This window comes from Olea europaea, chromosome 13, assembly GCF_002742605.1.
Source record: "Olea europaea var. sylvestris chromosome 13, O_europaea_v1, whole genome shotgun sequence".
NCBI lineage: Eukaryota > Viridiplantae > Streptophyta > Magnoliopsida > Lamiales > Oleaceae > Olea > Olea europaea.
The window spans coordinates 18,630,558-18,647,039 of record NC_036249.1 but is presented as its reverse complement, the minus strand read 5'-3'; the positions used below and the strand labels follow the sequence as shown (position 1 = coordinate 18,647,039).

Sequence of the window (16,482 nt, the reverse complement as noted above, 5' to 3'; positions counted from 1 at the left end):
AATCACATAAGATTAAAAACAAGCAACTTACCCTTTTTTTAGCATGTATGGTACGTTGACTAATAAAATTAAAGTACTTAAATTTCAATTTTCCTTCAATCTTGTCCAAAGTTACAAGTATTGGTTCGTCAGTTGTAAATATAAATATTATAACAGACAAGATAATTGACAAATTTTGTATCACCTTCTCAAATTTTTATAGTATTTTTCTTTCACTAAAAGAGTAATGCTATTTAACACCATTAGTGTTACAACACTTGTTTATGTGACATCATTAAAAGATAAGTACAATTAAGTGAATTACATAATTCTACTTTTAATAGAGTCTATCGCATAGTAATACATCGAGTGTTTTAACACCCATGATGCAAAACGTCATTATTCTGTGTGAAATATTGTCAAATAACTTTCAGTACTCTCTTTGAATAATCAACAACCCAAACATCAGGTATTTGCAAAATTAACAAATCTTCGGAATGCACTAAATCTTTTCGTCATTTTGGGTGCATCATTTAGATACGACGAAATCCAAATGATTCTGTTAAATATCTTTTGTGGCTTGACAAATAGGCAATCACTTTTCTATAACTAGCTCAATGATATTTTCAACTATGAATACCACCGCATTACTTCAATTAAGATACGATATTTACTATGAACCGTGCTACATTACCAGAGCCACATAGGCCTGGGAAATGCTGGGAGTAAAGGGGAATAACCCATTTACTATTACATTGAAGCAAAAAAAAACCAATAAGATCCTAAATCTTGTGAATGTTGTAAGCAGCATTTTAAGCTCTCCTCCAGTTCTTGAATTCAGATCTACCAAACACCACTTGTTTGATTCCAGAATAGCCGTTCATTACAAGTCGAAAGGATTATAGAAGATAACATTGAAAAAAAAGTGATAAAAAGTAGATATCTTATAAGTTCAAGGACCCACAAATTGCGTGGACACAAAACTTTGGGTCCCCCAGCTTATAAGAAAGCTACTTTTTTTTTGCCAAACACACTCAAAATCTTACTTGGAGCTTATTTGTGTCAATGCATTGATTAAAATATCCAAGAGCAATGGTTCACTAGTGCCGATATCCACCCTATCAATATGAGTCCCAATCGCATTGATTCACATATCTAGTAGAAAAAACTCGGAAACATTTTGAACCACTTGCCATATTCTGGCTAAGTTGTTATCTTGAATCTGGAGGTCCCCAATGTCATAAAATGTTGTCAGGTTAACATTTGCTACCTGAATAGCATCATAACTCGATCTTTGGTCCAACGGACATTGTGACAACTGGGAGAAACAGCGAAAAATGGTTCGAGTTTACAAATAAAAGATTTGACTTTACATTTCAGGACATAGAATATACAGGAAGATGTGAAGGGGCTTTACTTGCATATTCATAGAATTGCATCCACCGAGACTTCCAACAATGTGCCACGATCAAATTGGCTGCATACAGATTATATCAAATAAAATACTGAAATCTTCGCAATCTAGTCAACGGAACTGGATTAGTTACATTGCATATCAAAGAGATATCTTTCTTCAGAGGGGCATTATAGAACTCAAACTATATGTACTTATTTGAGAAGTCAAATCTGGTCATAAGGAAGATATATTTGTAAGATTTCCTCAGGATGTCGTGTACAGCAAAGGCAATGTGTTTTATGCACACACATGTCGCTCTTCAAAAATCAACAGAAAAAGTTAATTCTCAAAGTGCGATGCAGAATAACGAGAAACTCGACTTGACTGGAAAAGGGGAAAATGAAGATACAGAAATCGTAATGATATACACATGAAATATTTTGAGCATTATGTCATGTCTCCTACCATCCATCAGATCTGGAATTTTCTGTGAATCCTCATCTTTCTCCCTATGTTGCTTGGACTCGGGTGTGGGTGTCGGATACGGGTAAATATCTAGGAGTCAGATTTTTCTCGTTATAAAAATTAAGTATAGGGATATGGTTAAAAATGATCTGAATTTTGGATACGAGTACGGGGATACGTTTCACAAAATATTTTTTTTTTAAAAATGACATTTCAGAAAAATTAAAGGAAAAAATCAATGTCAATGTCATATATATTATTAACAAACAAATAGAGAAATAATTTTAAATTTAATATCAAAAAAAGGATATAGCACTAAATCATTTTAATTACAAAATAAACAGTTCATTTAGATAAATATAAGAAATAAAAAATAAATACAAGAATAAACTCAAATTAAATGAGTGACCATACAACTTATACAATAAAATAATTGTAATTTCATTCATTATATGCATCGGAGTTTACAAAAGCCCTTATAAAACATTCCAAAATCCGGTCCAAGCCCACTTCAATCAATTAGGGCAACCTTTCGTCTTTTTCCTTAGTCTTCTTCCCCAACTCTGTTATCATCTTTCTCCCAGGCTCGAAGTAGAATTCCAGAAGCATCTATAGATAGATACAAGGCCAGAAAACTACAACTCCATAGATGAAATTTGGTGTGGCTAGAAGCAAGACTTCACATTCCGCCGTCTTCTTCATTTTGCTGCCGTGTCCGATTTCAAAACCAAGGATCCGATCTGTATCCTGTGTCGGTATCCATGTCATGTCGTGTCAACACGGATACTCCTCCATATTTGGAGAGTCCGAGCAACATAGCTTTCTCCTTTTTATAATTTTGTTCACAAGCAAACTACGACTGTTTATAGGCTAATCACCAAACAAATCAGAGGCTCGTCTAAAGACTAAAGAATATAATGCATTTTCCCAACTAAGGATAATTAACGGGAAAGGAATGCCCTTAAACACTTCATCCTCAGAAACCACAAGGATGATAAAAACTGGGATCTGTCCTTAAAGGAGTCTATAACAGTCTTTTCACTGCGTCAATTGTAAAATAAATTATCCATACTTTCTGAACCATTCCGATGCATCACAAACCACAAAGTAGAAAGAAAGAAATAAGGATATTTCTTTTGAACCTTTTCACACGTAATAGTAGCCATTGAAACGCTACTATTCTGTGAAGAATGCAAAATAATCAGATTAGCTTAAACCAGGGTAAATATGGGATAGCTAACCAAACTGACTAGAGCACTGAAGAATAATCTGCAAGAGGATCTCGAGGGCTATAACTTCACCAACCTTTTGTCAATTTAAGAAGAAGTTAGGTAGATGTTCTCAAGAAGATTCAATTGGCAATTATAAACTCTCCCTATCCCTCAAATTTCTTAGAAACTAAAAATTTCAATTCGTTACACCATTTTCAGAAGTCAATTATCAAGTCTACAGTCTCTGAAATGAAGAAGTCATCATGCAACATAACCTTTCTCCTGGAAATGAATCCTATCCCCTTTCACACAATGCATGTGTTGGGTTTTGATATTCAATAATCCGGACGATGATTTAAAACAGTTGTCGGATTATTTATCGACACCATGGACTTGGCTCGACTCGGAAATAACCTAAACTTGTGGATGGTCCATGTAGTAGTTGGGTTATTAGATTGTGGGTTTTGGATTAATTGGTAGCCCATTTGTTTAGGTTAAGTAGAAGTCCATTTGCATAAGTCTTTGGCCCAAGTTGTGTATTTAACCTATCCTATATATATACCCATCTTCTAGCAGCCATTTTCTATGGTGGTGTGTGGGTGTGTGTTGAGAGAGGGGAAGAGGGCCGAGAGAGGCGAGGAGGCAACCGACTTGGTGGTTGGAGTGAGTCCACCATTGTTGCTTCTTCTTCTCCCTATCACCACCACCATCCCCTCTCCTTTGTGGAATTTGAGAGAGTTTGGGCAGTCCAAAGTGAAGGAGAGTTCTTGGGTCAAGCTAGGTAAACTGGTGTTCGTTTGATTGTTTTCTGAACCCGAAATCAAGATTTATCGAGAGATTTTCACTACAGCATGGAGTGAAATAGGCTTGAGAAGAGAATCTTGAGATATAAACTTCCAAGGGTTTCTGAAGGAACCTCTCACAACTCCTTCGGAATCTCAGATGTTTAGGTCCAAATAATACTCTGAACCACTAATGATGAGAATCAAGAACAAGAACAATTTAAGAAGAAGAGAGAGTAGAAAGAGAGAAATGGGAGAAAGATTGTATTCTTATTTAAAAATCAAGTGCGAGTTATTGCAATCAAAGAGCCACATTTTATAGGTTCTAAATTACTTCGAAAATGAAAATGACAACTAATAAGAAAAACTAAGTCCTTTTAAAAAAGGAGACAAACTTACTATCCTACCAAAAACAATAAAACCTAATAATGAAAATTCTATTCTTTAATTGATTTGATTTCGTTTGTGCCTAGAATATACTTTCCATTTTGCATCAACCACTCTACTCCATTAAGAAGATTGTACCACTAGAAATCACCAGACATTTTCCAACTGGCTATTTAAATTATTTGTTCCCTTTATTTGAAATAGAATGGCAAAAGATTTCCACTGGAAGGATTCTTGGTCTCTGGCTAATACTAAGCTCTGTTTGACAACCATTATTTAGGAACTATTTTTTTTCCCATACTCATTTTCAACTACACATTCACACAATAAAATATTCTGAACATAAACCCAAAACTTCTTCCTACTATTTAACCACGCATTCTTCTAAAACTCACTATTCAAAACATTGTCAAACAGGGGCCAAATGCCAATGCTACATTGATTATTCAATATAAGAATTTATATAAATACTGCCAATGAGGTCTCTAGCTCAAATATGTAGTTCTGTAGATGAACGTGTATCCACTTGAATTATTTACGTATTCCAGGAGTTCAAGAACAGAGAAAAAAAACACTAGCTTTCTTATGGACTGAAGCTGAAATAAAAAGAACAGAGCAAAAAAATTTGTATTAGATAATTTCTGTCCCAACATAAAGCAACAAGATGGCATTCCACACATAGTGAAAAAAAAAAAAAAAAAACAAGATTACCAAAATTGATATGTATAAGTAGTGATGTAGTGTGAATCAATGTGGCTTATTAAAGTACTTAGGGTTCAATATGATTCATTTGTAGTTATGGCAAAATCAGAGAACAAAAATGGATGTCATGTGGTCCAAAGTCAAATCTGAATCTCTCACACCGAATTTCCGAGAAATGATATCAAACAGACTTCAACTGAATGCTATTAGAAGTTTAATCGGATGGTTTTTCTTATGTCAACACCAATACAGTTTCAGACAAATTGAACAATTGCCAGGTGAACTCATTATCACTTCACTTCACTTCATTATTATCACACACGAATATTATAAATTTACCGACTATGCGTGGTGTGCATCTCGACTTACTTATTGAACATCACTTTCTTGGGTGTCGCTGAACCAGCTTTAGTATGCAGTATCTAGCTCCTTTTCCTTCTCAATCTCTCTTCCATCTGTCGCATCAATAGCAAACAAATGCCATCATCGAATTATGAAAAGAACAAGTGTCAAGAGTCACATAAGTGCTGCATAATTTTATTTTATTTTAAATAAGAAAGCACATCAATCTGAAATGCGGTTAGCTTTTACTGCTTAATGTTGGATTCTTCAAAACTCCATGGACGTGCAGAAGAGATGCTAGGAATAAAGATTTGTAATCTATTTCAGAAATTCCCCCTTCTATGTTTTTTACTTACCAAGGTCAACGGAGAAAGAGCTCCTGTAGGATTATAAAATGAAAAGTGTTTGTGAAAATCCTGCAAGCGTACGGGTTCGTTGTACAAGTAATAATCGTGATGAGAAAGTTATCGTCTCACAGGGAATAAGAATCAATTTCAGTATATTGGATATATTTAAATTCGAGTTTGTAATCAAAAGATGATCGAATGAATAGTTAACTAATTTTTATAACTAAAACTTGTTAAATCAATGAAAATTGGTTTAAAAATCAAATGTGCGAACGTATTGGATTTCCGACGCCACTGATCAATTCTTAGTTCTAATTCTCAACCAGTAATAATTATTTCAATTAATGCGATTGCGACGATCGATAATTCCACTAGTATTTATTATTCTTTTCCAAGATATAATAAACCTATTATTACCACGAGACGATCCTCTTCCTAGTCCGACTTCATATGACAACCATGCATTGACATTTAGGATTATCACATAAGATCGCACATGCCACAAATATTATTCCCAATATTTATTACCCGTATGTCCCAATAATAGTGTTCTACCTATCGTGAATTTTCCATCACTACGAAAAAGCAACATATTATTCTAATGGTGCGCACACATTAAAACAATCTAATTATACATATTAATGGAATCACAACGCAATAATTAACATAAAAACATAGGTCTCGAATTAAAACTAAAAAATTAAACAATTTTGTCATCCATCCAATACATGAAAAACCTTAGCCTAGCATAATGTTGGAATTAAACATATAAAAGAGGAAGGAAATCACCAAAAATTAAAGGAATGCGATTAATCCCTTTCGGCTTCTGCGTGTTTACGTGAATTTTCCCTTTTTTCGGCTCCTATATGAGTGTATATATCACTTTGCTGCCATAAGTTATATGTATCTCCAATTACCGCCGGCAACGTGTTTGTAATTCCCAGTTGGCACTCAATTTCTTTCCTCCAATGTTTTGCCAATGTTTGTGTAAATATTTGTATAGAACACGCAGCCCATTGTTTGACTCCCAAGATTCCTTTTTACTCTCCCCCAATTTTGGTGTGCTCCTGTATCTCTTCCCTCCAAGTTGGCGTGCAGTCTCTTCCCCAAAAATCTGCCTATGTTTGTATATAATCTCTAAGTAAGCAGCCGGTTAATTTATCTCACCAAAATAATTCCCAAGAATCTCCTAGCTGCTCCTTTTTAATTTCACCAAGAAGATTATTTTTTTTCCAAATTCAGCAGCTCGTATGTGTAGATGTTGACCCCCAATTTGCTGCCCAATTGTGCGTGGGATATATTTCTGAAAATCAGCTTAGGCAGCCCCTTGATTTCCTCCAGCTGCCGTTTCTCTCCAAGAAGATCTATGAATTCAGCCCTTATTTTTTTCTAGGTTTTCTCTTCTCTTCCTCCTTTTTCTTTCGATAAGTGCATGTATAATATACTTGAAATTAGCCAACCAATTTGACCAAAAAGAAACCCAAATTCGGCCCATGCAGCCCCTTTAGTTGTAACCCTATTGGAAGTCCAATTAAGTATTCAAGTTGAATTCCAAGGCATATCCAATTGAGGCCCATTAATCAATTATTTCTCTCCAAGTACTCAATCTTCAAAGCGAAGCAAATCAGTCCTTCCATTTTTATAGTTACTTTGATTCCCAAAAATTGCATCAAATGGCCAATTTAATCCACATACTTTGGATTTTGCTATTTCCGCCCTTTTTGCTTCTTTCCTTCCATTCCTTTTTATTCGTAGAGTTTCACCTATTAAACGTAAAACATAACAATTTAGAATGTATTTTGTCAAAAGACTATCAAATATCGTTATTTTAGAGTCCCGAAAAAGTGTATAAAATACACTTATCAAAAAGTTACATTAACTTGTTTAATGGTTGGGAAACTATGTGGCCAAGGACCACATAAACATTACAGGAATTCGAATCCCACAAAGTGAAAGAAAAGATGGTCAATTTGCCTTAGCTAATGCCCCCAAAAAAAGTATTCTTGTGATAAAATAATATCTTGTGCTAGGCCTGAATCTTGTAAATAATGTAGTAAAATCACATTTCCTAATCTTTACTAACGAAGCCGAACACTTCTTAATTACAAGCATGGGAGGGGGCCATGCTTAATAAAAAAATTGTGGGCTTCCCTCCCATTGTCAACTCGGTTGTACAAATAGAATAATTCAAACAATTAACTCTCTGGCTAGTTTTATTCTGTTTCTCGAAGACTTTCAAGATAGAGAGAACTTACTTTGGACTTAGCTTTGTCAGGGTCATCAAGAAAACTCCCAAGAATCTCAGCAAATTTATGGTCTCTATCATAATCCTTCTTATTCTCTTCTCTCCCTATAAACCCTTCACCTCTCAAAAACCCACTTTCATCCTCATCCTCATCCTCGTAATCACCACCATCATCGGTGTCAAAATTGCTTTAATATGCAAAGTCCTGGTTCTGGCTTTGATAACATGTGAGAATAGCTTACGCGAAAACTGGGTATAAATTTGATGTTTGGCACTTAGGAATGTAGAATAATGATTTGATTGGCTTGAAATTGGTGGGTGAGAATGAAGTACTACCTGAAGATTTGGTGCAGTGGAATGTAGGAGAGACACTGGATCTGTAAAGGGTTTGTATAGGATGGACGGCTTGTTTCAGCTAGAACTCGACAATTATGGGGGCGAGAAACCAGAGAAAATGGGAATTGGGGACTTTAAAGTTGTAGATTTCAGATTAACATCAAAATTCAAGACTTTATTGAAGAAATGCAGATTCCAAGTTCTTTTTGTTTTAACATTTCAACTTGGATTACACTTTAAAAAAAAAAAAAAGAAGAAGCCAATTCACCCAAAAATTCCTCGTGTACTCGAGTTGAAGTTTGACACTTGTAATGTGTAAAAAAAGTGACCTTTGATATGAATAAGTGGTATACAAATCAATGGTCAAATTAGTTGCGGATAAAAATCAAGATGTATATGTAGTAAGGTTATTTCAACTTTATCCTCTTTTGGGTATTTAGCCACTGTCCGGTCACAAATAAAAATCAGATTTTTAGTAAATTTTAATAAAAATTGATAAAATATATGATTAAAAATTTGTGAATTTCATGACATATATGACTAAAATTAATGAATTATTTATTAAAATTAATTCTTGATTTAAATTATAATTTTTAATTTTAATTTTTATCAAAAAAGCTCTAAATGAGAGAGACACTCCCAACTTGGGGGGAGGAGGAATCAAATTCTCAATCTCACTCAAAAGTAAGTTTGTATAATTCCATTTTACCCTTCAATATTTTGAGTTACCTTTAGGGCTGAGTTTTGGATATTTGTTATGGAGTTCTTCAAAAGTATCGATTTTGGACACTTATAAAGGGTTCAATTTTGTGTGATTTTTAACAGCGATTTTTTAAATAGTTTAATCTATATTTGAGAGTTTATTATCCAACGATTTTCAAAATTCTTAAATGAATAAAACTATATATATGCTCATGTATAAAAATAAATTTTACAACTATAAGTTAATTTATATTTATAAGTAATATTTTACACATGAGTTAATTTTTTATTTATAAATAATTTTATTCATTTTATAATTGAACTCTTGTCTTATGCGTGGTTTCTTTTTTCAACTTTATAAGTGATTTTTTAACACAAAGTGATTTTTTTTATAAGTGAATTCTAGTTATAAGTAAGTAATTTAGTTATAATTTTTTTTTTATAAGTTTGTTTTTAAGTTATTGTAATTTTTATTTAAAATAATTTCGCTACCAAATATGTGTTGGAAACTTGGAAATAATTGTTTAGAGAAGGTAAAATTGGAAGAAAAATTGAAAAACGATAAAAAAAAAATTAAAGAAAATAAAATAAAAATCATCAATTTGGTGGGTTGAGCAATATGAGCCAAATTGGGGGGACATGGGGGCATAAAATATGGATCTTATCAACTTGTTCCGATCTAGGATAGTAAACTCATGAGTTCGGTATACTTCAACCATGACGTTTATCATAAAGAGATTCATTGTTCTAGACTTTACTCCACCTTAATTGTTATTTAAACAAGTAAATTTTTTTGTCTTGGTTCGAGTGAGGATAGTATTTCTCTTATGCATGTTTAGGGACTTCTATAAATCGAAACATCTCCATAACTAGAATTTTTACGACCCTTCCAACTATGAATGTTGTTAGCTTTTCCATTCGGATCTTCACTTTTACTAGTATTTTCAATAAGATCAAAATTGTCATGAAATTTAAAGAATCTTAGGGAGCATTAGATATATTTTTTTGTGGAACTTCATCATTTGTATACTTGGTGAAATCGGGCGTATCTTAAACGAACCCTTCGCATGGACTTGATGTAATATCCCGAATTTTTTATTACTAGTCATTAGATTAAAAATTAGGACTTAAGTGCTCTATTATTAAAGTTTAATGACCTTATTAATTACTAGCCAATAGTCTGAGAGCCTAAGTGAAGAGTTAAATGAAATTATGTGTAAAATATATATATATATATATATGTAATTAGTCATGATTAGAGATTATTTTATTGACCACATACATTATTTACCACATTTTAAGTAAAGTAATTGCTTTGATCACATAAACTAAGGTAATTGATTTGACCACGTGCATTATCTAGAACAAGATTCAAATCAAGTCAATTGATTTGATTACATAATTAAAGGAATTGATTTGACAACTTTCAAGACAATGCACCATTATGTTTTGATCATGTCTAACATCTAAGCATTCCCTTTCAATTTTCTATACATGGTCCAAAAACTTGCACTATAAATAGGAGTTAAACTCAACATTAGATTATCCATCACCAATTATTTACACTATTCCTCTCTATCTCTATCGCTTTATCTCAACACCTTTACTTTTTCTCATATTTTTCCTATTAAATATAGTCATACACTTACACAATCACACAACCCCACACGCGTCTCAAAGATCTCCCTCCAACAATCACTTCTTCTGTCATTTTTGAATTGTCAAGTGAAAGGTAAATGTAGTAGTACGAATTATTCTTTCATTATTTAAATTACAAAAATTTATGTTATGAATATAATGATTCGGAAATCTGAGTCGTGATTATGATGAGGGTCCTATACGTGTAAGTTCAAAGGATCGAAGTTTAGTAGTGCTTTGCATGGGAATTATAGCCACGAAGTTCGGATTTTAATTCCCGTATCTCCATATGTTTGTTATGATTTTTCGTAAGTAAATATAAGATACAAATTCGTTATTGCTCAGTTACTGAGATTTATGTCTCACATGTATATGTTAAAAACTTTATAGGTAACCAAAAAGTGCGGGTTCGAGCGATCGGAGAGGATTGTACTTTCGAGGATGAAAATGAAGAATGATTTAAGTTTAAGTTAAAGATTTTAATGATGTTTATTGTTTTATTTATTTATTTTAATCATTTCATGTTCAAAAAATATTATATTTTCATTGTTTATGAAAGTATTATCTTTCGGTACATGTATAATGATTCCAAAGGTAAAAATTTGGATCATTACACTGCGTTCTTGTATGATATGTGGAAACTTACTTATCTTATAGCTTAGGGGTTTTGCACTACACTGATTTTGAATACCACTCAAAACAAAGCCCAAAAACTAACCAGCATTGTTTGTTCCCAAATAAATGGTGCAATAAAAAAAACGATTAAAAATCATGAAGAAACTACCAAGCACACCCTTAAAATTTTTACATATTTAAAATAATTTTATTGTACTCATTTTATCTCACTTTTAAAAGAAATATTGTTATAATTTTAGTCAAATTAGATTATTTACAATATATAGAGTAAGTTATGTAACCATTATACAAAATACAGTGTATATAAGTTAAATTTTTTAAAATGCGTACAGTATAATTACACCGCTATATACATGCTGTATTTTGTAAAAATCCCTAAAATATATTTGGGTATGTTCAACGACTAATACTAGAAGAAAAAATAGAGTTTAGAAAACAACTAGTAACAGATACAAAATAATAATTTTTGTTGGAATTCAACCTTCTTCTCTTTGAATGTGTTGGATTTAACCTCTTTTTGGTTAATTTATAATGACCTATCAATCATTTTATAAATGATTAAACTGTTATCAAATGGAGCGAAAAAAGAGAGAACAAAAGAATGAAACCTTCAAACTTGTATGTTTTATTAAAAATCAAAACCCCATATTTATAGGATATAATTAGGACTACATAGGATACAATAGTCATAATAATTATGGTTGTAAGGATGTAAAAGTCATTCATAAATACTATTATATCTAAACCACCCTCTGAATGAATATTTACATAATAACTATATCATTGAAATATTATTTGGAAAAATTAGATGAGACAAAAATGCCAACTAATGAAAAAAAAAGAGTAAAAATAATTGAAGTAATGAAATGTTGCATATTAAAATTTTGTCAAGAAAATCCAATGGATAAAAATTGATCGAATGAAAAAGAGTACAGCTACTTTTGGGAATTTACTTAAACATATGCAGCGGAAATAAAATAATTTCAATTCCCACCAAGATCATCTTTGTATTTTGATAGGAACTGTGATAAAAATTATATATTTTCTTAGATCTGCAAACTCCTTTACGTTATCTTTGTTCCAACAACTTGGATCTGCCTCTCACAGCTGTCCAATTGCTTAGCCTCCAATGAATTCCACACAGAGAACAGATTGCAGCCACCGGGATTTTCTCCTCTTGTGTTAGCAAGAATTATGATATTCTCTACAAATTGAAAAACCCTAACCATGTATTTATATAAGTCCAAACGGGCTTGACCTATTCCGATCCAATATTTAATTAATCAATTTAATTAAATTCGATCCATGAATTAATTAATCCAATTAATTAATTCGAGTCTATAAATAACCAACCCAATTAATTTATTTATTCAACAATTGTTAAATTAATTAATTGACAAGTTGCAATCTTTTAATTCTCTTTTGTGTGCGACCCATTAGGTTCCCGATCACGATATCTAACGACGTGAAATATTATTTTGATCTAATCAAAATTGATAAATTAAAACTCCCTTTTAATTTATCACCAATTCACACTCGCCGTCCCAAATTGACATCTAACAATGTATCATGGCAACACATGTGACGGGAAATGTCATGTGGTATGACAAAACCAAACTTGTTTGTTTACCATGAAACTATAATCCCTTATCAATATGATCCGATCAATTACGAGATGTGGAAGTATGTCAATCTCGATTATCGATCATGTCTTTCATTCTACTATTAAGTCAATATGAGTCGAAAACTCCTTTTCGACTTATGTGTATACCTTGGTCAATGATTTCGTTATCGACTTAATTGAACGAAATACAAATCATAATCTGTTACTATCTAAGAGTGACGAATCCTCTATCGGTCTTTTACATGGTTATTGACATATCCAAACGATGCCGTATTAGCGGTGTTTGGCAGAGCAACATCCAACACTGTCAAAGCATGACTATTCTCATATAGGGCACTATGACGACCTTAAATCAAAGGACCAATTCCACTATCGAACGCTAAAAATTTACCACTGACACTCAGATAATTATCCATGTGAAATCTCTTGGCGGGTATCCAATGTTTCGTTTTATAACAAAACATCCACGTGTTCATTTAAGTGTCACTACACTTTAACTTGTGAGATCAACTACTTACTTCACAAGTAAGAAATGTCACACGTGATGATCTATCTGTATTAAAAATATCCATATCTAGTTATTACTTACGACCACGAATTATTCAAGATTCAATCATACGTAATTTTGATCTCACAATCACAACTCTTTGTGATTAACAAATCATTTAAACTTGAATTTTCGGACTCTATTATTTAATATTATTTATCAGAATATTAATTTAAATAAATAATAGATCTTGCCAAAAATAAATGCATTAAACATATTAAAAGTGTTTACAACCTAAATCGATTGGATCTATGTCATAACATTTACACTACTGCCCTAATTTCAATTCTTGTATCAGGCGATCCATGTTTTATATTTCAATATCTTCAATATTGATATCTTGTACGTCAATGTCTTCATGAAAATATAGAGGAACAAAACTTGATGACTGCAGTATTATATTGATTCGAAAAATGGCTCTTATTGATCTCTTTACTTGTGTGTGTGTGTGTATCATAATATTATTTTGAGCGTAAATGTCTTCTAGGTTATGAACATTCATTACATAAAGAATATGTCTCATTAAAACCTTATTGGGAAAAATTTCGTGGGGAAAAATCCTAACGAAGATAAAGGACTACATTTATTCTTTCGAGTACGCTATAAAAATTGCAACACTAAAAATCTTATCAGGAAAATCTAATGGGACAAAACCTAGGTTGAGAGAAAACGAGCACAGCATGTATTTATTCCCCTCACAATATATTACTTGAATTATATGCTTCAAACATATTAAATCTTTCGAGGATAACATTAATAGTCATGTCGGATAAGTTGACTATCACGTATTTCAAATTTCATGTAAAGTCAAGATAAAATGATATGGATTTGTGATTTCACCCACCACGTTTTTGTGAAATTCACTACGTTGAGAGTTGTGTAATACATATTATGACTTCATTTTTCTCATTTCTTTTTTGCATTAGTATACTCCTTTAGATTTTATATTGCAAGTCCAAAAACTTTACACTTCTATAGTAAATACAATTTTATGATTAAGTCCCTTTTATTTTGTCTAATCATTACTTTGATCGATATATTTTGACTCATTTACTTTAATTTCTCACTAAATGATACAGAATATAATGTCCAAAAGTGTCTTCAACAATCCTTTCTTTTCGATTTTATATCTTTTTCATGATGACATAACTTATTGATATATCTCAAGTTTTGACATATCAAGAACTTGAACCTCTCCTAGGGTTTTATAATTCGTTGTGTCTAAATACTCATATAGAGTATAAGCCTCCTCAATGGGACCATCTTTTCTAATTGCTCAATTTTTATTTGAAGATTTTTATATTGGAACCAAATATTTCAAATATATAATTATATAATTATCCTATAAGACGTTAATTCGAGATAGAGCATTTGAAACTGATGTGTAAAATATTATTGATCTATTTGTTCAATAGATATATTTAAATGAATTATCTTTCAAACTTTTGGTTCAAATGATCTTTTGCAAGGATTTTGATAATGATTTATTTATACATTATTTTCAATTTTTTCCCTAATGCTGAGAGAATTGTCCAATCAAATTGACAATCAATGAATTGTGTTATCAAATGTTACCCATTGGAGATAAAGGTCAAAGCTACGCATTTTTTCTCAATATCCTTTATTTTTCAACCTAGTGCAATGTGATAGATTAATCGCACTATCAAATAATGAAATGATGAAATTAGGCTCTGATCCAAGTCAATTATAATAGTGAGAAATATGTTATTGACATGATGCGTAATATCATTCGCTAAATAGAAATTGGAAGCACTTTGCTCTCAATTAGTTAGAGGCATTTAACAAACAATATTGTTAAATCGTTTATCGATGTCTCGACTGACACTAATTAAAATGTTGAAATTTAGGGTTACTAGTATTAACAAAACACTGTCTTGATTGTATACTTTGAAAATTAAGCTCACAATTTAAAATTTGAGCAGTAATTTTGCAATTATCTAATATATGTACCAAATCTATTAAATACAAATAATATTTAGATGGTCAAGATGGAGGATGATGAAGCCTCATATATCACCCTAATTAACTTTTAGAAATGTAAGGAATTCAATACATATTTTAGTTTTTGATAACCAATGAAAGATTATGATGAAAGATGACAAATATTAGATAGGATTTCATCGAATTGAAAAACCTTCTGATTCTTCATTGAATATTTATTTGAATTTTTGATTTCGCATCATTATTGATCCACTGATAATCTAATTGGTCATGCCAAACAATAAGATTAGATTGAACTTCTAGTTAAACATTATATACTCATATAATATTCAATCAGGAAGACAAAATAACTAATATCAACATGACATGAGTTGAATGTTTTCCTTAAGGGAAAAACTTGAATTCAAAGTGATATATTCTTCGAAACATGTGCTATTTCGAGAGCAAGTTGTATTTTATTATTGTTCCTTCAAAATCAATGTGTCAATGTTCTTCTAGAATATTGAAAATTATAATTCATGTTCCTTAGAAGTAATCAAATATTATTATAATAAATTATACAAAGGCCGTGTTTGTGCCCTTTTATTTCAAAAAGTGTATTATGGAATAGTAATTGCTGTTGAAATGTGTGGTTAAAAAAGAAGTAAACGTTTTTTATTTATGTATAATATTATTTTAATGAAAAATGTGTGGTTGAAAATGAGTATTGTGGAAAAAATAATATGGTAGAATGTAGTAGAATAGTTGATAAACAAAGACAATGATTTATTCTTCAAGAGTAAAAATATAACTTACGTCAAATCGTAATTAAGTATACTATTCTGAAGCAAGCAATATTCTTGTAGAATATTAATTAAAATGTTTGTGCTATTTTTGGAGTAACAAATAATACAAATATAATATTAATTTTCAACAATATTACAATATTTTTCTTGAATATTAATTAAGATTATCTCCTTTCAAGAATAATATATACTATTCTTTTGGAACATTATTGTAGATAGTTTGGTTTTATCATTGATTAACCAAATCGATGTATAAATAGTGTCATCATTTAATTTACATAAAACTCACGTAAACAAGATATACAAACAGGTTATGGATACAAATATGATATACAAATAAAATAATCATGATTCATAATACAATAAAATAATCATGATTTAAATAATCATTATACA

At 31.4% G+C, this 16,482-nt stretch overlaps 1 long non-coding RNA gene across 2 annotated transcripts; it reads right to left on the bottom strand.

Moving 5' to 3' along the window:
• Window positions 1–569: 569 nt before the first annotated feature.
• On the bottom strand, window positions 570–8,336 carry LOC111407787. 2 transcript variants are annotated; one of them, XR_002705195.1, is made up of 5 exons: window positions 7,867–8,336; window positions 5,292–7,374; window positions 1,397–1,456; window positions 1,026–1,297; window positions 570–835 (listed from the first exon to the last, which is right to left on the bottom strand). It is a non-coding gene; the product is annotated as an uncharacterized LOC111407787 (long non-coding RNA). The 2 variants fall into 2 exon arrangements; XR_002705194.1 differs by having other exon boundaries at window positions 570–1,297.
• Window positions 8,337–16,482: the final 8,146 nt, after the last annotated feature.